The sequence below is a fragment of the Zalophus californianus genome, chromosome X (assembly GCF_009762305.2).
Source record: "Zalophus californianus isolate mZalCal1 chromosome X, mZalCal1.pri.v2, whole genome shotgun sequence".
Classification (NCBI taxonomy): domain Eukaryota; kingdom Metazoa; phylum Chordata; class Mammalia; order Carnivora; family Otariidae; genus Zalophus; species Zalophus californianus.
The window spans coordinates 32,547,216-32,570,926 of NC_045612.1; positions in this window are offsets into that span (position 1 = coordinate 32,547,216).

Genomic DNA, 23,711 nt, shown 5'->3' on the forward strand with positions numbered 1-23,711 from the left:
AGTAATGACTGGCGAAGCGCTGTCTGTTATTGTTTGAGTGAATGTAGGTCAGCACTTCACTTCCACACGCTGCTCTCCTTAGCACATTTGCTGTTGGGTGGATAGGAGGAAAACATATTTTTGCACATCCTTAAACCATGTCTGACTTCATAATGGCAAGGCAGTAGAAATCAAGGAGACGTGCAGCGTGCAGCAAGTCACGGCCTGATTCCTAGACCACTCCCCTCCAAAAAAATGATTCAAGAATATCAGGGTCCTTTACTTCTTTTTTTTTTTTTCAGGTGCCCATACTTTAGCTCAAATGGTTCTTAAACTTAATTATACTTCATAAATGTGGACTTGGCCTAACAGGCAGACTCTGGAGCCCATTCTACATGGACTTAAATCTGACACTGATTTTGAATACTCTCCCCGAATAAATTTTTACCAAACTCTTCCAGTGATTCTGATGATAACCCAGGTTTTCAGAAACATTAACCTGTTAGTGATGGTGTCTCTTTCTAGGATATTTTTCCCTCTATCTCTGTATTTTGAAGTCTAGCTCATACCTCAAGGAACAGCTCAGATTCAATGTTCTGCCTTTCTTGATGGAATATCTCCCAATGTGACAGAAATGGGTGGGAGGCATCGTTCTCAAGGTACAGGAGGGCACTGGTATATGACATCCAGAATGAGGGTGGAGAAAGAGCTCTAAGTTTTACATTGACATTTCCCACTAGAGTTCGCACATTCCGGTCAAAATCAAACAAAAGTAACCTGCAACAGGCCTATGATTCCAACCACTTAGCCATCTTATTTTGGGAGGAAGATTGGAAGCTACTTCATAACTTGGAATTTATGTTTAGAAGGAGTAAATAGTGACTAGCAAATAGACTGCTCCACAGGTACAATAAATGTGGGGGGAAGGTTAAAATCCTGAAGGGGACTTACCTATGGTTGAGTAACAGGAGAGCAGAGAGAGATTAGGACCGGAGGGGAGATGAAGACGATCTTCACAGGGGTTCCTGGGGGGCTCAATCAGTTAAACGTCTGCCTTTGGCTCAGCTCATGATCCCGGGGTCCTGGGGTTGAGCCCCATGTCGAGCCCCACATCAGGCTCCCTGCTCAGTGGGGAGTCTGCTTTTCCCTCTTCCTCTGCCCCTCCTCCCGGCTTGTTCCCTCTCTCAACTAAATAAATAAAATCTTAAAAAAAAAAAAAAAGACTGTCTTCACATATCTCAGGCCAGTGCTTTGCAAAGGGTCATCCCTGCACCACCTGCATGAGCACCATTAGGATTTTGAGTTAAATCCCAGGTCTCCTAAATTCGATCTGTTGGGAGTGAGACCTAAGAACCTGTAGTTTCAGAAATTTCCAGGTGTTTGTGAAAATCAGCCATGTCTGATATACTCTGGGTTCGAGTTGTCATACCTTCTCTTCTCTAGTACTAACTCTCTAGTACTCTGGTACTAATTGTTTCATCTCTTATAACCGTAGTTTCCAAAATGATGTGTTGTAAGATTCTGCGAACACAGCCGGTGTTTATACAGCAGTCTTCAATTCCTCAATATCTCTTGCCATCCATCCTTGACTCTTGTCCGGCTTCACAACGTACCTGGTAGAAGCAAGAGAGAGAGGCTCCAAAGAAGTGACCTCATGCAGAAGAGTCCCTTGAATGAATGAAGCATTTGTGGTTTAATGAGGCTGTAGCAAGCAGAACAGCTATGGCCACCAATTCTGAAGCCCCATTGACTTCAGCCTGTGTCGCAAATTATTTTGTCCATCCTCTTTTTTGTTGGCATGGACAAGAATGAAATCACAGGGAAGGAATGAAAGCTATGTGTTGACTGTAGGACAGCCACATGAAATCCAGGGCACCCAGTTAAATTTGAATTTCTGATAAACAACAAATAGATTTTAGCATAAGTATGCCCCATGTGATATTTGGGATATACTTATAGTTAAGCATTGTTGCTTATTGGCTAAACCTGGCAAACCTAGTTGAATGGGTGAGAGACTGAGGGAAGAAGTGTCTCTCATTTGTCCCCACCCTAATTTCACCTTCAGCAAGAAGCAGCATGGTTTGATAGAAAGGTTCAGAGTCAAGGAAGATGACAAGCTTTAACTAACCAAGTAAATGACCTTGGAAGAGTCCCTTCTCTCCCTTGGCCTCAGTTTTCCCCCTTTGTGAAATGAACTAGATGATTTGTCAGCACTCTTCCTGCTCTGAGAGTCTGGTGTTTCATCACCCTTGGAAAGGGGGTCCATCTCCTCTGCTCCCTGGGTATGTTTGAGAGTCTATGTACTTGATAGCTGATCTCCAAGTGGAGATGGTGCATACAGGACGGTCTCTATACAGTATTGGGCTATACTCATCATTTTGTCAATAATTCTCATTGTGATAGGTAAGAAACAACTCTACACACCAACGATTGCCCTTGAAAAGACAATGCGGGAAGACATATTGGGCTCATCAAGCTCTCAGGGCGTATGTGATCCTAGAGAGCACTAAAGAAGAGCTTTTCCCTCCTTCCTCCTTTATTAGCTTCCTACTTCTGTAAAACAACTGCCTTGAGCCAAATAGATTGTGCATTTCCCCCCCACTCCATTCCAGAATAGGTTTTAACCTAATCCTCCTATTATCATCTGGGCGTGAAAATTACATATTTGCCCCCAGCCTAGGAGGAAGTTCAATTAATGAGGAAAGAAGGGTGTCAGTTTGCCAGCATTCATTTTTACACCGTCCCTCCAGAGAAGGATATTAGTGTTATCATCCTTGGTCACGGATTCGTTTGCATTTCCTTCACCAAAAACAATTTCATTATCTAATAAACCACATGATTTTCAATTCTAGTTTGTGCTAATTGATTTTTCCCTATTTATATCTTCAGCGGCTGGGAGAGCTTTTCTTCAGATAAAGTAGATTTCATTTTCAAGTCTTCATTATGTTCAGAACTCCGTTTTGTTGGCAAGTTCCTCCATTAGAGGGGAAGATCACTGTCCCCGAACTCCTTCCTACTAATTAATCACCATCTTTATACATGTAATAAATAGTATGACTGCCAGCAAGAAGAAAAGAAGTTTAGTCTTAAAAGACAGGGCTTTTTTCTCAGGAAGCTACTCCATACAGCGTAAATATTGGCCTCAGTATGATGTTCTGCCATATAAATAACAGAAATGGTCTTATTTTCCAAAACGGGTTGAAAAAAGGACTACAATTGCAAACTGAAATCTTTCACAGCAAACTAAGGCTAGTGTCAACTCAAAAATGGCACAATTGCAAGCACTTTTATTAATTAGCATCTTATCTACACTTGTCATGAACTGTAATCTTTTGTTTCAATGGGAGTGATTTTTATATCTGAGCAGAGGTAATGTTTAGTGATAAGCTTAAATTTGACAAGTTGTGAATCGCATATTCTGCGTTTCCTAAGGAGCATCTATCCTGCTTTGTTCGCGTGCAATATTATGCCACAGGTTTTTTTTATTTTTTTATCTTTTTGGTTTTTTTATTACGTTATGTTAATCACCGTACATTACATCATTAGTTTTTGATGTAGTGTTCCATGATTCATTGTTTGCGTATAACACCCAGTGCTCCATGCAGTACCTGCCCTCTTTAATACCCATCACCAGGCTTAGCCACAGGGTTTTTTAAAAAACGTTTTTATTTAAATGCCGGTTAGCTAACATACAGTGTTAGTTTCAGGTGTACAATATAGTGATTCAACACTTCCATACATCACCCCCGTGCTCATCACGACAAGTGCTCTCCTTCATCCCAAGCCCCTATTTCCCCCATCCCCCCACCCCCCTCCCCAGCCACAGGCTTTCGTTCTCAGAAAGGCCCAAGTCTTAAGGAGATAAAAAATCATGAGCCACAATAAATACAACAGGACCTTCATTCCTGCATTTGCTGTTAGCTATTCTTTATAGACATTGGATGGTGATCTTTAAGTTAAAATGGATCTCAAGCGATAAAAAAAAATGCACAATACTAATGGAAGGACCTTGTATGTATGTGTGGGTTCACAATATTTCAGCATCTTCAAATTGCTTTAGCCTACAAAAGGTAGCTTGACGCGGTGGCGGGGCGGGGGGAGTCCGGGGGGAGCAGAAGCAGGGGAAAGTATACAAATGAAAATCTTGGGTTTCATCCTTAAACCAGAGCTTCCAAATGATATTCTGTGAATGGGCTGTTAATGTGCCCAGAGATGGTTCTCAGCCCTGGGGGTCGGCTGACTGGGGTCTGGGGCATCCTTCTTATCACTTCAGTGTGCCGTAATTTTATTATCTTTTTCTATATATGCCATGATGTGAAAAAGGTTAGTAAGACTTTTTCTATGCCCTCGGGGTCAGATCAGAATTACATTCATGCTCCAACACTATGATAATCATTACTGTAGTGAGTCACCAGTACTCTTGGGGGTTTATTATATCCCTCAAATGTGTCATGTGTTGGGCTGGATACAAGCTTGTGAGCAACCTTACCATACTCCGTGTGTGTGTGTGTGTGTGTGTGTGTGTGTGTAGGGGGCATATAAGAGAAATCCAGGAAAATACATCTTGTAAAATATATTATGAACACATAAATATTCATTTCTGCCTATAAGACTGTGCCTTGTCATTCCTCTCTCTCTGCCCTATCTCAGGTCTGGTCATACACCAGGTATCCAGAGGGACCTTATTATTAAATAGATTGCCTTAAAAATGAGAACTGGGGCACCTGGCTGGTTCAGTCGGTGGAATAGGTGACACTCGATCTCAGGGTTGTGGGTTCGAGCTCCATGTTGGGTATGGAGACTAATTAAAAATGAAATCTTTAAAAAAAAATAAAATAGGGGCACCTGGGTGGCTCAGATGGTTAAGCGTCTGCTTTCAGCTCAGGTCATGGTCTCTGGGTCCTGAGATCGAGCCCCACGTGGGGCTCCAGGCTCAGCGGGGAGCCTGCTTCTCCCTCTCCCTCTGGCTCTCCCCCTGCTCATGCTTTCTCTCTCTGTATCTCTCTGTCTCAAATGAATAAATAAAATCGTAAAAAAAAAAAACCCAAATAAAATCTTAAAAAGATGAGAACCTAGAGCCCTACAACAGGATATTGTTGGTGCAAGCAATTTCAGAGACAAGTATGTAGCAGATGCTGCTTAGGATGCAGGAGATAAGTTCCTGGCTTTTGTCTGGATAGGCTGATGTTGGGATTCAAATCCATTATTCTCCGGTGTCTTATCTGTCTTTCTTTCTTTTCCCTTCCTCTGTCTCCACTCCTTCATTTCTCTCACTCAGCTCCATCCTGCCCTTTCCTTCTTTCTCTCCTTCCCACCTCTTTTTCCTCTTACCTTCCATAGAAGGTCTGCACTGGTAGTGATAAGGTGATAAGTTCATTAACTCCTTTCCATCATTAAGTGAAAGTCCTTTACCCTGACCTGTAATTGGGAAGAAAAGCAGGCTTGACTAATAAATGTCTTTTGTGCTAGTTCAATAAACAATATTAATACAATTTACTTGTTTGTTCTGCTTAGAATGCTCTTCCCCCAGCTATGTGCATGGCTCCCCTCCCACTCCCCTTTCTTCAAGTCCCAGCTCAACAGAGAAACCTTCCCTTACCAGTCTGTATTAAAATAACAGGACTTCATCCCACCCATCCCTCTTCGCTAGCTCCTTACTCTGCTTCTTTGTAGGATTCACCACAATCTGAAATATTCAAGGGCCGTTTGTATATCTGTTTGTTGTCTTTCTTCCTCGACTAGATTCTACCATGAGCAGAGGCACTTCGTTTCGTTATTTTAACCATAGTGGCTAGCACGCAGCTGGCATTCACTAAATATTGGTTCAATGAATGAATGAACATCAACATTTCTAAGCATGACAATATATGCACCAAGACTATATTTAAAAAAAAAACCTCTCAGTCCCTATGAATAATTTTAACCATGCATTTTTTTTGTTATTTGCATAAGCACTATTATCAAATGAACTTATATACAAGCACAGTTTGAGGAGAAATCTGAGAGTGAACTAAAATACCACCCTGCTCAAGACATTTCTCTTATGACTCTCCAAAACAACTCAAATGTCCTTCAGTGGGTGAATGGACAAATAAACTGTGCTACGTCTATACAGTGGGATATTACTCATCAATAAAAAGGAATGAACTTCTGATCCACACAACTTGAATGAATCTCAAAGGCACTAGGCCGAGTGAAAGAAGATAGTGGTAAAAAGTTGTAAAAAGTCACAAACAGAGAAAATATAGTGATGGAGGATGAATCAATGGTTATTAGGGTTTAGGAGTTGGTGCATGGAGAGAGAGTATGAAGGAGTTTTTTGGGGATGATTGAACTTTTCTGTATTGTGGTCATGGTCATATCAACCTACACATGTGTTAAAGTTCATAAAACTATTCACCAAAAAAAGTCAATAGATTACACTATATTGTTTTGTAAGCTACTTTTTCCACTCAAAACTTACCAAGGCATCTTTTTTCATCACTAAACGTAAATCTCTATCATTTAAAAAATGATGGGTGAACTTTTAAGAAAAGACTCTCCAGGGGCACCTGGGTGGCTCAGTCGTTAAGAATCTGCCTTCGGCTCAGGTCCTGATCCCGGGGTCCTGGGATCGAGCCCCGCGTCGGGCTCCCTGCTCAGCGGGAAGCCTGCTTCTCCCTCTCCCACTCCCCCTGCTTGTGTTCCCTTTCTCGCTGTGTCTCTTTCTGTCAAATAAATAAATAAAATCTTAAAAAAAAAAAAACTCTCCAAAGAGATCTTTCCAACTTCTTAATTCAGGTAACATTTTGTACCACTTATAAAAAGCTACCTCAAACATGGTTACACAAGCATGTCTGACCCCTTGGCTAGATCATGACCCTTATGTGAGAGCAGAGGGTATGTCTTACATAGTTCCTTTATGTTTCACCCTGTAGCACAGTGCCGTGAATATATTAGACATTCTCTAAAGATGTGATAGGTTCATCACTTATATACTATCACCCTAATGTGGGTATCAGGGCATGATTTTGTTACCTCATCTGTCCAAGGGAAGATGGAACCAAATCATTTGTAGGGTCTTTCTGGCTTTGATTCACCATGATTCTATACTCGGTATACCTTCAAAACATTTATTTCTTCTGTAAAAGGCTTTCTTTTGCTTCAACTATAAAAAGTTGGAAGCATTGCTACTTAAGTCTTAACAAAAGACATTTTGTTAAATTGGTTAAAAATTAGCAACTGTCTGAGATGTCAAGCTGACTGTAATAATGAGCTGAGTTAAAAATAATTTAATGAATTCATGTATCCTTTTAACACATAGAATTTAGAATGGGCTAAAAATGACTTCCATGAAAACGGACGATGCTAAAAAATCTCTACCACATAACTGTTAATATTTCCATCTTGTTCGATGAGATCCATACTCCGTTCCAATGCCATTAAAAATAAATAATTCTGATTTTTTAACTTAATCAGACCTCTCTGGTCTCAGAGTTTGAGCCTGGCTTTACCCTCACCTTTTCTAGAGCCTCTATCTCAGATGTTATTCATTCATTCTCAGATGCCTATCATTCTATTGAAGTCTGCCCTCTTTGGTCATGTCATGTGGGTGTACTTGCATGTTTTCACTCTTAATCTCACTCTTTACTCTTCTTCTGACTCCTGGGTAACCATCAGAGGCAAAATGAGGAGTTCTCATCCTCATTCTAGAATAAGGAGCCACTGTTACCAAATGAGTCTACTCCAAGAGCCCCCCTCCTGCCCCTTGAAGGCAGACGTTGAATCATCTCTAGGACCAGCTGAATTCACTCTTCTCCATCACTTTGTTAGAACCAGAATTCCCCTCATCTCGATGGAAATGACAGTAATGGATTATATGTCAGGCCACTCATCCCTGTTGTTAGGAGATGGCAGTATCCTCGGAGGCTTGTCTCAATATTTATAATAAAAGTTAAATATTCTTTTTACGTGCAAAACCTTATTCCACCCTTATACTAATTCCAAGAGTTATTTCCACTATAATATTATTAGTACCATTTTACAGATGTGAAAACTGAGACTCAAAAATAGTTACATTAACTTGTAAGTAATACACGCAGTACCCAAACCCTAGTCTAACCTAACAGCAAAGCTCATATTCTTTATCACTAGATTGAATTACCAATTCAGAAGGCAGCCAGCCCTGGAATGCATGCTGAGTGCTCCCTGGACAGGTAGTTCTCAAAAGCTGAGTGAACACCTACATTAACTACCTTCATTACTCACACATCATTATAAACAAAAGACATGAACAAAGAATCCCATTGCAAGAGAGAGTCTTCACTTTGTATGAGGAGCTGTCCTATATGACAAAGGTTTTTAGAGCACTGGGAGTCATCTTATAATTCTTGGAAACAAAGTTATTTTGGGTATACTTTTTTTTTTCCTTACTCCACCCCTTGGGTATACTTAAACATATACGAATATACACATACATATGTGTATATGTGTGTGTTTGGAATGTGTGTATGAGTGTGTATATAAATACACACACACACACACACACACACACACACATTGCATGGGTATATAATTACATGGCCCCAATCATAAGTTACTGAATTATTTCACTAGATTATGGTCCCCTGTGTATAATATTTTATCCATTTTTTTCACATATTATCCCATTTGACACTTCTATTAAGGGGAAAGTAAACAGAGGCCCAATATTTCAGTAAGAAAATTGACTCCTTGTTAAAATATAGGATGCCCTTTAGACCTCTAACTGCTGTGGAGCTGTCTTCTTGGGGAAGTCTGGGAATAGGCACAGTAGACCTGTGGTGCTCCACAAATCCCCTTTATATATGTGTCCACACTGCTGTCATCCCTCAGACAAGCCCAGAGCTTCCATTATGCCCAGTTCTTCCTGTCACGTGGTAAAATTCTTAACATCTCATACTGCAAATATTTCCAGGATGTGTAACTTACAAAAAAGAACTATGAAGAGAGTAAAATATTAATCTCGAATGGCAGGATTATAGAGAGGGAAGATAATCTTATATGATCATCTCCATCCCTCAAACCCTACATGCCAACTACAACCAAACCAGTTCATTGTGACTTATCCGTATGGCCACCCCGGTCTCCTGGTCTAGCACCCTGCGTAGGAATATTGATAGCCTAAAATAGCGTTTTCCAAATTTGATTGAGCGTAACAATCACCAGGGGAGACTCGTTAAAAATACATATACCTAGACCATTCCCTGAGAGATTCCGATTTAGGTATCTAGACTGGGATCAGGAGTCTGCAACAAGCATTCTGGGTAAATCTGATGTTAGGTCAGCCCTGGGAACGCTGACCTTAAAAGACTCCAGGGAGTGACCATGGTTACTGTAAGGTACATGCTCAGATTTTTGCCATTGCCATCTAGGATAAATGCAATCAGGTAGATGAAAGACTTATTTACACTTCAGAGCAATTTTAATTCCTTTCCTGCCCAAGTTGAGAGTGAATCATACTTCCAGTCTGAATTTAGCCCGTCTTTGTTGGATTGCTGTACTATATTATCAAATATCTGCACTCATATTTTCTGGGAAGAAAGCAGTTCAATATTCCTTTGTCAATAAGCAGCTGGCATTCCTATTACCATAGCTCATTCAGTATAATAGGAAATGTCCTATCATTTGTTTTTAATGGAGTTTAATATAATAAAGAATAATGGCAAGCCAGACAATATTGCACTTTATAGTTCTATCCTGATTTATCTAAAAGTAGTCTAAACTTTAGTTTCACAGGAAAATATTTTATTTTCTCTACTAGGTGCCATTAATGATGTCATCATGGAAAAGCATGCTATTAAGTCAAAACAGATTTTTTAAATAAAAGTAAGTTATTAAACCATAGCTATCATAAGCTTATGCTACTATGACGTGTTAAGACAGTCTTTACGCCATCCAAGTGTCCTTTTATTTTTTACCCTACCTGCAGAAACGGAAACACACACACACACACACACACACACAAAGAGCACAGAAACTATCTCTAGTAACCAGTAACTTCATTGTAGTTTTAAGAGGGACCCACTAAATAAATAAAGTAGCTTTTGCAGTCTCTGGACAGTTTCAGACAATGTTGGGGACATAGTAGTTGCTCAACAAATTGCGATTTAATAAAGGACATAAACAATTTTTATTGTTATTGTTGTTTGAGGAAACTCAAGCAAAGCCCAGCAAAAGAGACCCTTCGTTTTATTTGATTTTTTGCCACATGCTTTGGACATGGATGAAGCACGTAAAATAACCACGAAAGCTTCCTTTTTCACATTGAACTTTATGTAACAAAAAGTTTTCTATGTAAACATAAATAAGTAAATAAATAATCTTAAGAGAATGAGGAAAACACTTTCTTATACTCTTGAGTATCTTAATGAGTTAATGCTGGGGTTCAATAAACACTGATACAACTTCTCTGGAGAAAACATTGTGCTAGATACTGGGGAAGGACAGTGTATTAGCAAAGGTTCTCCAGAGAAACAGAATCAATAGGGTGTGGGGGCGGGGAGGGAGGTGAAGAGAGGGATCTGTATTTTAGGGAATTTGCTCACATGACTGTAGGCCTGGCAGGTTCAGGATCTGCACAGCAAGCCAGAAGGCTGGAGACCCAAACAAGGGTTGATACTGAAGCTCAAGTCTGAAGGCTGTCCGTAGGCAGAATTCCCTCTCCCTGGGGGACCTTGGACTTTTTTTTTTCTTTTTCTCTTAAGGCCTTCAAATGATTGGATGAGAAAGTCTACTGATTTAAATGTGAATCTCATCTAAAAAATACTATCACAGAGACATCTAGACTGGCGTGTAACCAAATATCTGGGTACCAGGGCCTAGCCAAGTTGACACATAAAATTAACTCTCATAGAGAGTTATAGAAATACAAATGTATATGTACTAATAGCCAATGAATTATTCATATTTTTGAGCCAGTAATTCTATATTTTAGCATCCATTCTAAAAAATAATCATAGATGTGCACAAAAATTTCAAAACAAAATTATTCTAACAGCTTTATATTTTTATGTAAACAAATTAGGAACAGCCTAGCTGACTACCGATAGCAGAACAACTAAATAGAATATATTACAGCTACGCTATAGAAGAGTAGACACAGATATTTTTAGATGCATGTTTTCAATGGAACTTAGGCTTAGGAGATCTGATAAGCAAAATTAGAATCCTAACCTCTATATACACATGATCCCAACTTTGTTTTAGACTGGTACAGAGAGAAAAGGCCTGGAAGGGTAGATGCCAAAGCAAAGCCAACAGAGGTTGTCTCTGGGTTGTGAGATTAAGAGTGATACTTTTGCGTTCTTTTTTCCCCTCAAGTTTTCATAAGAAAATAGTTAATAGCTTTTTTTTAAATTAAAGATAAGATCTTCTGACTTGATAGGCAAGCTGACTATTCGCATTCATCTCCACTACCTCCAAGGACCCCATTAAAATGACAAATGATAAAAAACCATGTATACACACAAAATAGATCACAGAATGCTAGTGAATGAATCAGCATCATCAGCAAATAAGCACTACCAATAAGTTCCTGGAAGCAGAGAGAGGAGTGGTAATTTAATAAAGCAGGGTTAAATAAGCCACGGCCTGGAGAGATGTCCTCAACTTTCCCCGCGGGTTGGAATCACATGGAGAGCTTCCTTCCGCACTACTAACACCCACCCCTCCCCCCAGAGATTCTACTTTAATTCGTCCAGGGTGAGGCCTGGGCACGGGGGGAGTTTTTACAGCTGCCTAGGTAATTCTGTAACTACAGCCTAGACAAAGCAGTGGTTTTCAAGGGTGGTTTCACATATGCGAACATGCATATGCAACATCCAGGCATCTTGTTAAAATGCAGGTTCGGCTGCAAGCAGTCGGGGTTGGGGCCTGTGAATTTGCATTTCTAACGGGCTCTCAGGTGATGGCGGGTCCCGCTGGTCCAGCCGCCACGCTTGGATTCTGTAGCCTGGTGGTTCTCAGGCTTGAGGGTGCAACAGAAGCCCCCGGCGGGCTTATTAAAACACGGACTGCTAGTTTTCATCCCCCAACGTTTCTGATTCTGTAGGTCTGGGCCGGGGGGGGGGGTGGTGGTGAGATAGGGCCCCCAACTTTACATTTCTAACTAATTTCAGCTGATGCTGATGCTGCTGGTCCAGGAACAACACTTTGAGAAGCATTGCTGGGTTCAGCTTAGGAGGAAGCCACTGTACCCTCCGAAACTCTGCAGAGCGCCTGACCTCAGCCATTTAATTAAAAGTCTGTATATAGATGAGATACTTCTTTTTTTTTTAATATTCTATTTATTTGTCAGAGAGAGAGAGAGAGAGAGCACAAGCAGGGGGAGCGGCAGGCAGAGGGAGAAGCAGGCTTCCCGCGAAGCAGGGAGCCCGACGTGGCTCTCGATCCCAGGATCCTGGGATCATGACCTCAGCCGGAGGCAGACGCCTCACCGCCTGGGCCCCCGCAAGGCGCCCCTAGATGAAATACTTCTATCCCGACTTGTCTCTCTCACCCAGAACTCCAGACGGCCAGGCTTCCCCTTTCCATATAAAACTCAAAGCCTTAAAGAAATTGCACAGCCCCAGAGCCGTTTTCAGAAGTCTGGCATTTAGCGATCTCCTGGTTTGGTTTCGTTCTTAAAGTCCTCGTCCGCTGACCCTAAAGCAAGCAGCAGTTCTGACCCCTCGGGGCACATCAGAGGATCAGGTGGTGAGCTTTAATAACTCAGAAGAAGGCTCTTTAAAAAAGTGGCAGTGGGAAGGACTGAAGCCATTTGAATACAGATCTGAGACTAATGTGGGGATTACGGTTTTAGAACATAGCGTTGTAAACCTTGAAAATCTCAAGGTAGACCGAGAGTGTTAGGGTGTTAATTTCCTCATTTTTCATAGCAGTTACTTAATACTTTTCATAGCAGACAATACACTTTAGACCCTTTAGAACTAAAAGGTGAAGTTGAAAAGTACAAAGACTTCCTCAACTTGCTAATTCATTTTTAAATAACTTAAAAAAAAATCCTGATTCAACTTTTAACCATCACCAGTGGGCACTAACGAACATTTTTTTTTTTAAAAGTAATCTTTACGCCCAACGTGGGGCCTGAACTCATGAGCCCGAGATCAAGAGCTGCATGCTCTACCGACGGAGTCAGCCAGGCCCCCCAATGTTTTAAATAATTTGTAATAATCTTTTTTACAACCATAGAGAGATCTTTCAGAAATGAATACCTCCTGTGCTAAAGAAATGTGTGTCTGAGACTCAGCAAATTATATTTGTTTCATTTCAGTTTCTTTTTTTTTTTTAAGATTTTATTTATTTATTTGACAGAGAGAGACACAGTGAGAGAGGGAACACAAGCAGGGGGAGTGGGAGAGGGAGAAGCAGGCTTCCCGCCGAGTAGGGAGCCCGATGTGGGGCTCGATCCCAGGACTCCGGGGTCATGACCTGAGCCGAAGGCAGACGCTTAATGACTGAGCCACCCAGGCGCCCTGTTTTTCTTATCTTACTGAAACTATGCACTTTTGAGTTTAGTCGTCATACTCCTTAGCGGCCAGATCGTTCATGAATGGTGCCAAGATGCCTCTGATATATTAGGCATATATTAGATAACAGGAAAGATTACAGCGCTGATAGCCTCGGAGAGGAGCTGGGGGAGCTTAGAGACAGCAATGGCTCTCTGCTGCAGGAGGCAGAGCCTGGGACCGAGGCGCAAGGTGCTTTGGCAACTCTAGGCCAAGCCTTATGCTTCCAACTCTCAGGTTAGCCAGGGTCAGGAAGAAGGGTGCTGGTGACACATGGCAAGAAAGCAGTGTGGGGGAGAGGAGGGAGGAGGCACCCCAAATGGTCCAGGCTTTGGAGCACAGGGGCAGCCACAAAAGGCTCTGTCGTGCAGGGACATTGAAAGCCAGAGTCTCTGGAAAACACTGCGGCATCCATGGCCCCTGCTCCAGGAGATGGGAACCTATGACCATGCAAGGAAGTGGAAGAAGGAGACAGAGACCCTCCATGGGGTAATCCACAAACAACCCAGGCTGTACGGTAAGAACACTACCCACCCACAGGGTGAGGGAAACCCCCCGGGGTCAAAGAGCAAAGGCTGCCTCTGGGTCAAGTAGCCAGAATTCTGAGAGCTAGTCTCTGTAGCCAGAGATGGTCAGGGACAGGCTAACTGAGGGAACCAGAGGAGCCAAAGCTGGGTTGACATGGAGTACCCCAGCCACCAGAAGAAGCAAAGGAAAATGGTCTGTGTGCTCAGCGACTCTGCTATAGTCATGTGCAATTTGACTACACTGTCCTCATTCCCCCGTTCACTGTGTTCCCATTTCCACTCGCCCTCCCCTGACATACATGTTCATTCTCATGTCATAAAAACCTAATCGATGTTTAATATTGCTAAAAAATAAAAAACTCATGAAAACGATCCTTGTCTTCCTTCCCGGCCTCGATTATGTTCTGATCCACTACACCGGTGTCCTGAAATCCTTAAAAGGAACTAGTTTTGTGTCTTAACCTGGATGAGTGGGTGCTTTGCGAAGGCTGAGAAATACAGATGTTTCGGTGGCGCCTGCTTAACCCAACCTCACTTAATTACAGGAACTGATGCCTACACCTATAGGCTTATTCTGTTTCTCCCTCTTGGATTATGATCAGCACCCCCCAAATAAATTCCCCTTCCCCCCACTTCAAGTGTCTCAGAGTGCCTCACAAGTGAGTTCGTTTAGATTTTTATTTCCTTGATGCAACTGGTACTAGAGGCTTTAAAATCTTTACTCTTCGCGATTTTTAAGTTTAAAACAATAATAAGTTGCATGCAACAGCATAATTACGCCACTAGATCACAGTCTCCTTTTATACTTCGGCTGAAGCTCTGAGGTAAAGGAAATGCAAAAGGTCACGGGGCAGATGGTAGCTACTTTCAGGCTGGTTAGGAAAACGAAACGAGTTCCAAAGGCAGTCCACAGTCCAGCGGTGTTTGCAGTCACAGCTTAGATCTGGGTTTGCGGGATTTGACTTTTAAGGGTGTTTTATTTCTCCCTGACCTCATTGCTTGAGATTCACAGAGGCCAGCAGGTGAAGGGTGACACCCCAGGTCATGTCCATATGGTCAAAACTGGGGTTCCCTCCAGGCATGGAAAATGAAGTAACACATGTGTCCATGTAATACTTCTCCCCACAAGTCAGTTTCGTAAAAGCAAGTGCTGTTTTAATCATCCCACCTATTTTAAGAATCATAAAGTTTAAAGATGGGTTAATAGAAATAGACCTTGAGGCAAAATCCATTTCCTTACCCAGCCTACAGTGTTTGCTCTGTTTCATCTTAGTCACCTTGGGTTGCTATAATAAAATACCATAGACTGGGTGGCGTAAAAACAGAAACTTATTTCTCATAGTTCAGGAGGCTGGGAAGTCCAAGGTCAAGGGGCTGGCTGATTGCCTTCTTAGTGAGAGCTCTCCTCCTGGTTTGTAGAGAACAGCCTTCTTGCTGTATCCTCACGTGGAGTGGATGGGCACCCCGCTCTCTTGTTATAAGGGCAAAAATTTCATCATGAGGACCCCAACCTCATGACATCATCTGAACCTAATTATCTCCCAAAGGCCCATCTCCAAATCTCATCACATTGAGGGGTTGGGTTTCAACATATGAGTTGGAAGGGGGTTGGGGTGGTGGGCATGGGATGGACACATTTAGTCCCTAGCACTCACTGGGTTCCACTGCTTTCTTTTTTTTTTTTAACATTTTTTTTTTAAATTTATTTGAGAGAGAGAGCGTGGGAGTGAGCAGGAGCAGTGGGGAGAGGAGAGGGGGCAGAGGGAGAGGGAAAAGCAGACTCCCTGCTGAACAGGGAGCCCTACGTGGGGAGGGGAGGCCATCGATCCCAGGAATCCAAGATCACAACCTGAGCCAAAGGCAGATGTTCAGCCGAATGAACCACCCAGACGCCCCTCCACTGCTTTCTTTATAAAGAGAAACCCTGAACCCTTCACTGACATCGCTTCAGATAGTTAGAGACTGTGAACCTCAACAAACATACGGATGCCCAAGCTTCCCGCCCCAGCTCTTCAGGTTCAAATGCTGCTCTGACCCCAAGCTGAAGATCCTTTGTTAACAAATATATTCACTCTGCTCACCAGAGATCAGTTTCTTTCTGCCTCCCCCACCTTTTTTTTTTTAAACAAATAAATACCAACAGCAAAAGAAACATCACAAATGCAAATTTGCCCCACCATTGCACATTCCAATCATAATTTTTGCTGGAAGACTCACTTGTTCTGTCTTTAAGGCCTAAGTTTATTTAAAATTGTTATTTCCATCAAACACTTAAGGTTATTGATTTACTACTTGGAAAGGTCTCCCAGTTTCTATGTAACAGCCCTCTTTGTTGTCTGTTTGAATAAGTCAAGACAGTTTCTCCTTGTGCTTAATTTTAAGATCTGTAGGTAATACAGAAAGGACTCCTGGTATCAAAATCATCTTTGCAAACGTACATAGACAATTAAATCAACCATATAATCTTTCAATGTGCCATACCACGTTACACACGCACACCATTCATTATATGTGTAATCTGTAAGTATTCAATTATTTAGTTCCCTATTAACTGTTAGCATTTACAATAAAGGAAAATACCATGTTTTGACCAAAGTAATAATATTCCCATTTGAGAAATCGCTGTTCTCAGGCCCGTGTACTTTATTCTGTCCCACTATTGCATGTTATCTTTCTCTACAAATTTATCTAACTGATGTGTTTCATTTTCATCAGAAACTGTGGGCTACTTCTGCCCTCAACATATCGAGATGAATTTACCTATTACCTGATATTTGTCTCATGGTTCCATGTAGACTCCCAGAGTCTCTGAGAAATGAGTCCTTCATATTTTGGAAAAATGGCACATAACAGGGTCGCGGTGGCGGAGTAACAAGCAGAAGTGGGGAAAGTTGCAGGCGGTTTGACACAATAGGAAAAATCCCAAAGAACTGCTCGGCTTTGGTCAATTTTTCCCTTAGAAAATAATACCCAGCCATTTCCGCGTTTGGAGAAAGACATCTCTTGTCACACCATGGGATAATTTTGAGGCTTAAGGAAGAATGCAGCAGGGGTGGTAGGAAAGGGCAGGTGTCTGTCTGACTGCACAAATGCTTCATTGCGTAGTTGTTTCTAGTGAGCTCAGAACTTGTTTTGTATCGCAGACTTCAATGGCTGTATTCACTTGTCAAAACTGAGTCTCTCTCACCAGCGTCCTCTATAAAATAAGAGCTCACGCATGGCATATTTGTCCCATTTTTGCCAGCCGCATGTGCTATCTTAGAAAGCCATCCCTTGAGAGGTTTCTGGGTGCAGTGACTCCAATGAGGATATTTTGAGCAGAGGTGAGGTAGTTTATTTTTTTTAAAAAAAGATCTGTTTATTTGAGAGAGAGAGCATGCACACGCACACACAAGGGGGAGGGGCAGAGGGAGAGAGTGAAGCCGACTCCCCACTGAGCAGGGAGCCTGATGTGGGACCCCAAATCATGACCTCAGCCCAAGGCAGATGCCCAACTGACTGAGCCACCTGGTGCCCCAAGGCAAGGTAGTTTAAGGGACACCTCCCTACGGTGCCCTCCAAAGGCATCGGCGGTCTCTTGCTCAACTAAGGCAGTATTCATGCCTCAAAACCATCCATACAGTAGAAAACTCAGTCTGAAACAGTTTTGGCATCATGTCAACCATAAAAGCCCAATCAGTGCCTGACTCCTCCCCTTCCCTGATGGCAGATAAGGTCAGCCTTACTCATCTGGATCAGAACAAAGGAGATAGAATAAATAGGTACGTGAGTTAAAAAAAAAAAAAAAAAAGAGTGCTTTATATATATTAAAATTGTGGGGACCTAGCTATACCTACCTTCGAGCTGGGCCAAAATTAGCTGGCAATCCACTGACACGGTTTAAGATTCTGAAATACAGACACTCAGTTATCCATTCTAGACATATGCTAATCATCTTGGAACCATGTTCAGTGAGGGAGCAAACCGAGCAGGTCTGGAAATAATCACAGTCTGCCTTACATCTGAGAACTCCCAGATGTTTGCCTGATGTGGGCTTCCCTGGCAGGTGTCACCGTAAGAATGGTGTTCCAGCCAGGGTGCTGTCAGCACTGAAAAAGCATGTCATATACCTTTTCACAGTGGTGGAGAAATCAGCCGTTTCCTCCAGATTGGAAACAAGGACCATATGGCATTTATTTTTAAAGGATGTCACTAAGGTATCTTTCAAGGTTACCAAATGATTCCCCCAACCTCCCTTTCTTATAATAGTTGCTAATTCTATCATCTGGGATGTTTGAAGGTAAAAGTTTTCTTTCTGGGGTTCATATTTGCTGAATTCCACTGTGTATAACAAAGCTCAGTGCTTATGGATCCTACAGGTAGAACCGTTTGAGGCTTTGGTCAAAATATCGAAGATATGGGAAATGATTTTTAAGACAAAGAAAACGAGACTGGAAGATTTCTTCTCTAACATTGGACTTCTCATTTCAAATCCCCTGAAATGACAGCAAATCTTCTGGTGTTTACTTATTACATGTAGTAGTGCACATGCGCTCACAGGCATGCACGTGCATGTGCGTGCACACACACACAGCCCCAGTGGACTACCAACTCAAACCCTGTGCCTGTAGAAAATTTTAAATATCCAACCCTAGGAACAAGATTAAGCTAAGGAATCTATACTCAGTCTAAGACAATGTTTCTCAGTGAAGTCCTTGGACCACTTGCTTTAGAATATCCTGGGGGTGCTTGTCCAAAGATATGCAAGTTCTGATATCTACAAACTGATAACAACAGTGCTGATGTTCTGGATCAGTAAGATCCAGAGCCTCTGGAGTAAGGCCCATGGATACTAGGTGATTAAAGGCCCCCTGTATTATGAGAACCACTGACCGAGAACAACCTAAATGCTATTTCATTTAAGTGAAGTTGGGACCCCAGTCTGGTCTTGAAATTCACTTTTTATCTCTTCTATTTTACCAAAGGAATTCAAGACCTTTTTCATAAATGCACTCACTCAGGGTACCCCAAGGATTCAAAAGCAGCTATAGTTCAGAAAAAAGTCTTCCAGACAGAACAGTTTGACAGTGGAATAGAAACCAGAGCTACTCTTGGGAAAACGTGAAAGTAACCATAGGGACCAAAGGGTTTGGAAGAGGTCTGCTCTCTAATTAATTGTCCCCTAAAGCATGAAGTCCTCATGCTTTTAATTGGGCTTAGCAATTTTTAGCTGGTAGAAAAAAAACTCGTCTCCCAAACACTGAAGCTGGAAATCTCAGACATCTTATTCTTCTTTAAGTTCTTACCTCCCATATTCAAGAGCCAGAAATATTTTTCAAATATTTCTTTCACATGTCTTTCTTTTCAGCTTTACTTCTAAAGACCATAGTTTTTTTTAATTTTTATTGTTATGTTAATCACCATACATTACATCATTAGTTTTTGATGTAGTGTTCCATGATTCATTGTTTGTGCATGACACCCAGTGCTCCACGCAGAACGTGCCCTCTTTAATACCCATCACCAGGCTAACCCATCCCCCCACCCCCTCCCCTCTAGAACCCTCAGTTTGTTTCTCAGAGTCCATCGTCTCTCATGGTTCGTCTCCCCCTCCGATTTACTCCCCTTCATTCTTCCCCTAAAGACCATATTTTTGATGTCCATCATTTTAGGACTAGATTATTACCATGACCTCCTAACTGCCCCTCCTCTCATTAGCTTATGCTTCACCACCATTCTAACACACTGCCACTAGATAAATGAGCTAAAACCCAAACCTGCTCAAAGATTTCTTTCTTTTTAATTTTTTTAAAGATTTTATTTATTTATTTGAGAGAGAGAGCATGCGCATAGAGGGAGAGGCAGAGGTAGAGAGAGAAGCAGATTCCTCCCCCGCCCCCTTGCCGCAGGAAGCCCGATGTGGGGCTTGAGGTCATGATCTGAGCTGAAGGCAGATGCTTAACCAACTGAGCCACCCAGGCGTCCCTCAACATTTTCTTTTATAGAGCAGAAATTTTTTTTTAAAGGTGTAGAGTATCAATTATTTCTTTCATGGATTGTCCCTTTGCTGTTGTATCTAAAAAGTCATCACCATACCCAAGGTCATCTGGGTTTTCTGCTGTTTTATCCTAACTTTATCCTTTTGTATTTTTTTCAAAGATTTTATTTATTCATTTGAGAGAGAGAGAGAGAGAGAGAAGCCACAAGCAGGGGGAGGAGCAGAGGGAGAAGCAGGCTTCCTGCTGAGCAGGGAGCCCGATGGGGGGGCTCAATCCCAGGACCCTGAGATCATGATCTGAACCGAAGGCAGACGCTTAATCGACTGAGCCACCCAGGCGCCCCCTGCTCAAAGATTTCTAATGATTCCCTATTTCCTAAAAGAGCACACTTCCATCTCACAATCAGGAAGGATGTCACAAGTTTCTCCTCCTTCTGCCGAGGTAGATCCTCCCCATCCTCTCCTTTGGCTCTCTATGTGAAAAAGCAAATAATCATATCAAGCAAAATATACCCTTTTTCCTTAATTAGATTCTAAACTCTGTGAGGGCTAAAAGCAAGTCTTTGCAATCCTCTCGAAACCAAACATATTGTTTAAGTATTGGTGAAATCAATCAAAGATTGAATGACACTGGATTAAGCCACCAACATCCATTCTCACCTCCTGACCTGAGGTGCCACTGGGCGGTTTGTGAATTTTCTGTGTGCAGCACAAGGGTAGGAGTTCAATGCGGTTAGTCACCTCACCACTTACTCTTCAACTGGAAGAAACTGGCCCCAGAAATTTGGGACATTTTCCTCACACATGCGGAAACCAAACAGTTCTGCAAGAAGGATTTATGTTGGGAAAACGGTACAAATTCTATGTCTGACTGGTTCCTCTTAATAGTTCCAAATTCCATTGTGTGAAAAAGATTCTAATCTTTACCACAGTGGAAAGTCTGTGATGTGAGAACTACTTGAGGAAATTTTTCTGTCTCAGATCAGTGACAAATTAGACCATCCAAGGATCTTAGTGGCTGCAGATGCTACCGATTTAAGGCATTGTAATAATTCCTTCAGAGGCCATAAGACCAACCATGTCAAGTGATATTTTAGTGCTAATGTGAGTGAAACCAACTCAAATGCTGAGTTTGTGTGAGTAGCAGCATTGCACATGTTGTTTTAAGATAATGCTGTATTTGAAAGGAAAAAACATTGTGTCAAATAAAATTATATTTTAATGGTCAAGCCTGACATTGTACCATCATTACTGTTATCATCATCATCATATTATAAATTGTCATCAAGAGACCTGACGAAAAGAGATATACATCAAATTGTGTCTGAATATAGATTATTAAAAATCACTTTGTCTATTTACACTTATGAGATTATCTCCAACACACACACAATTTGCTTAGCACTTATTTTTTTTTAAACTGAAATTAAAACTAAATTAAATTAGAATTTTTTTAAAAATTTAAAAATTGCAACTGGAGTATAAATGAGGATAGTCCTGCTACAAATCATATATTACAAATTCAGGGAACAGATTGGGTTTTAAAATGTGATGTTTAGGAGGCTAAACTTTAAATAACATTATACATATTCTGACTTGACTGTCATACTTCCAAATTTATCTTCTGAATATTTGTACCCAAGAAAATGATTTCTCCCATGAAGTTTTAAGCAGATTAAAATAGTATTGAAGACACACGCAATCATTCTGAAAATATTTTCAAAACAAAATGTTTAAATTTCAAAAAGTATCCAAGAAGAATCAGACAAAAATGTAGTATTTTATAATAACAGTTTTTTAAAAAAATCACTAATGCCTCAATTAAGCCATAATTTCCTTTAAAGCCATTTGAGTAACAGTGGTTGGATTTGGCAGCTATAGCAAATGAGCATCCAGATGCTGCCATTTCCTGGATTTAATTTTACATGACAGTTCTGTTACTAAACACATATCTAGTGTCTTGTTATTTTAACTTTAATTGGGATAAGCTCAAGGAAGGGGGCTGGGGGAGTGGGGGGCATGGGGGAAGCATTTTTGAACAGGGATGGTTTCCATTGGATACTTCGGAAGCATGAGAAAGGTGGTTGAAATTAGGGAAACAGCATCTTTCGAAATGCTACGTGATGGAATAAAACAATGAAAGATCTAAAAGAGTCCTCTTGACAACAGAGAACTAACAGGGTTGATGGAGGGAAGGGGGGTGGGGGGATGGGCTGGATGGGGGATGGGCATTAAGGAGGGCACTTGTTCTGGTGAGCACTGGGTATTGTATATAAGTGACGAATCACTGAATTCTACTCCTGAAACCAAGATTGCATTGTATGTTAAGTAACTAGAATTTAAATAAAAATTTGAAAAAAAAAGAGTCCTTGGGGATCATTAGTCCAACCCTTTTACCCTTATACATGGGGAAACTGAGTCCAGAGTGGTGAAATGAATCATCTGAAGTCAGCCTCCAGGGCAGAATTAAATGTCCTTTCCATTACCACCTGTTTTCTCTTAAAGGTAAATTTCAAATTTTAGGTTTGGCTTGTGAGGTGAACTCAGGTACTCGCTAGGCTAAATTTATAAAATCACAAAATATTAGTCTTAGATAGGTACTATAGAGAACCTTCTCCCAAGTATACATTAGGGAGAACATTTTTAACTCAGTTTTGTTAAAAATATAAAGAAATTAAGAAGCCCGAGTTGTAGAGTCTAAATCTAAAATTCCCAAATTTAGGGGTGCCTGGCTGGCTCAGTCGGTGGAGCTGGTGACTCTTAATCTCGGGGTTGTGGGTTCAAGCCACATGTTGGGTGTAGGGATTACTTAAAAATAAAATCTTTAAGGGGCGCCTGGGTGGCTCAGTGGGTTAAGCATCTGCCTTCGGTGCAGGTCATCATCCCAGGGTCCTGGGGCCTAACCCACATCAGGCTCCCTGCTCAGTGGAGAGCCTGCTTCTCCCTCTGCCTCTCCCCCTCCTCATGCTCGCTCTCTCTCTCAAACAAATAAATAAAATCTTTTAAAAAAAGAAAATTCAATAAAAAAATTAAAAAACAAAATCTTTAAAAAAGAAAATTCAATAAAAAATAAAAAAATGAAATCTTTAAAAAAATAAAAATGAAAACATTCCCGATCTTAGCTCTTTTAATTTCTTCCAGTTTTACACCAATTTCTGCAATGCATCTTTTCCCTATTACAACCACACCCCCAAATTACCAGTCTAGTTTATTTTCTATAACTTACAAAAAAACCAAAAAGGGTAGGTTTTGTTTTACCAGAGAGTTCAGAGCAGATATCTTTTAAGTAGCTTGCAATGGGTTTAATTTACAGTAAAATAACCTATAAAAATTTATACACCAGATTTTAAGTGAACATTTATAAAGAAAGTACCCATCATGTCCTTGGTGCCTCCGCATTCAAGCATTGTCTCTGGGGCCTCTGCTAAGGCCAATTTTGCCTCCCCTGACTTCTTCATCAACTGACCTGCTGAAATAAAACAGGTGAGGAGTGAGAAGATACGGCGGCTGCTTGCCCCACCAGGCACTGATAGTTTCAAACCCTTTACACCTGTGTCACAGGTAAATCCTGAAAGGGCACATTGCTGAGAGTAAGCAAAACAAAATGGCAACCACTTCAGGTGGTTGACCAGGACACCAAGCCCAAGCCAAATAGCATGTAGGAAGCAAAATGAGTTTGCCTTTCACCTATGGTGCATACCA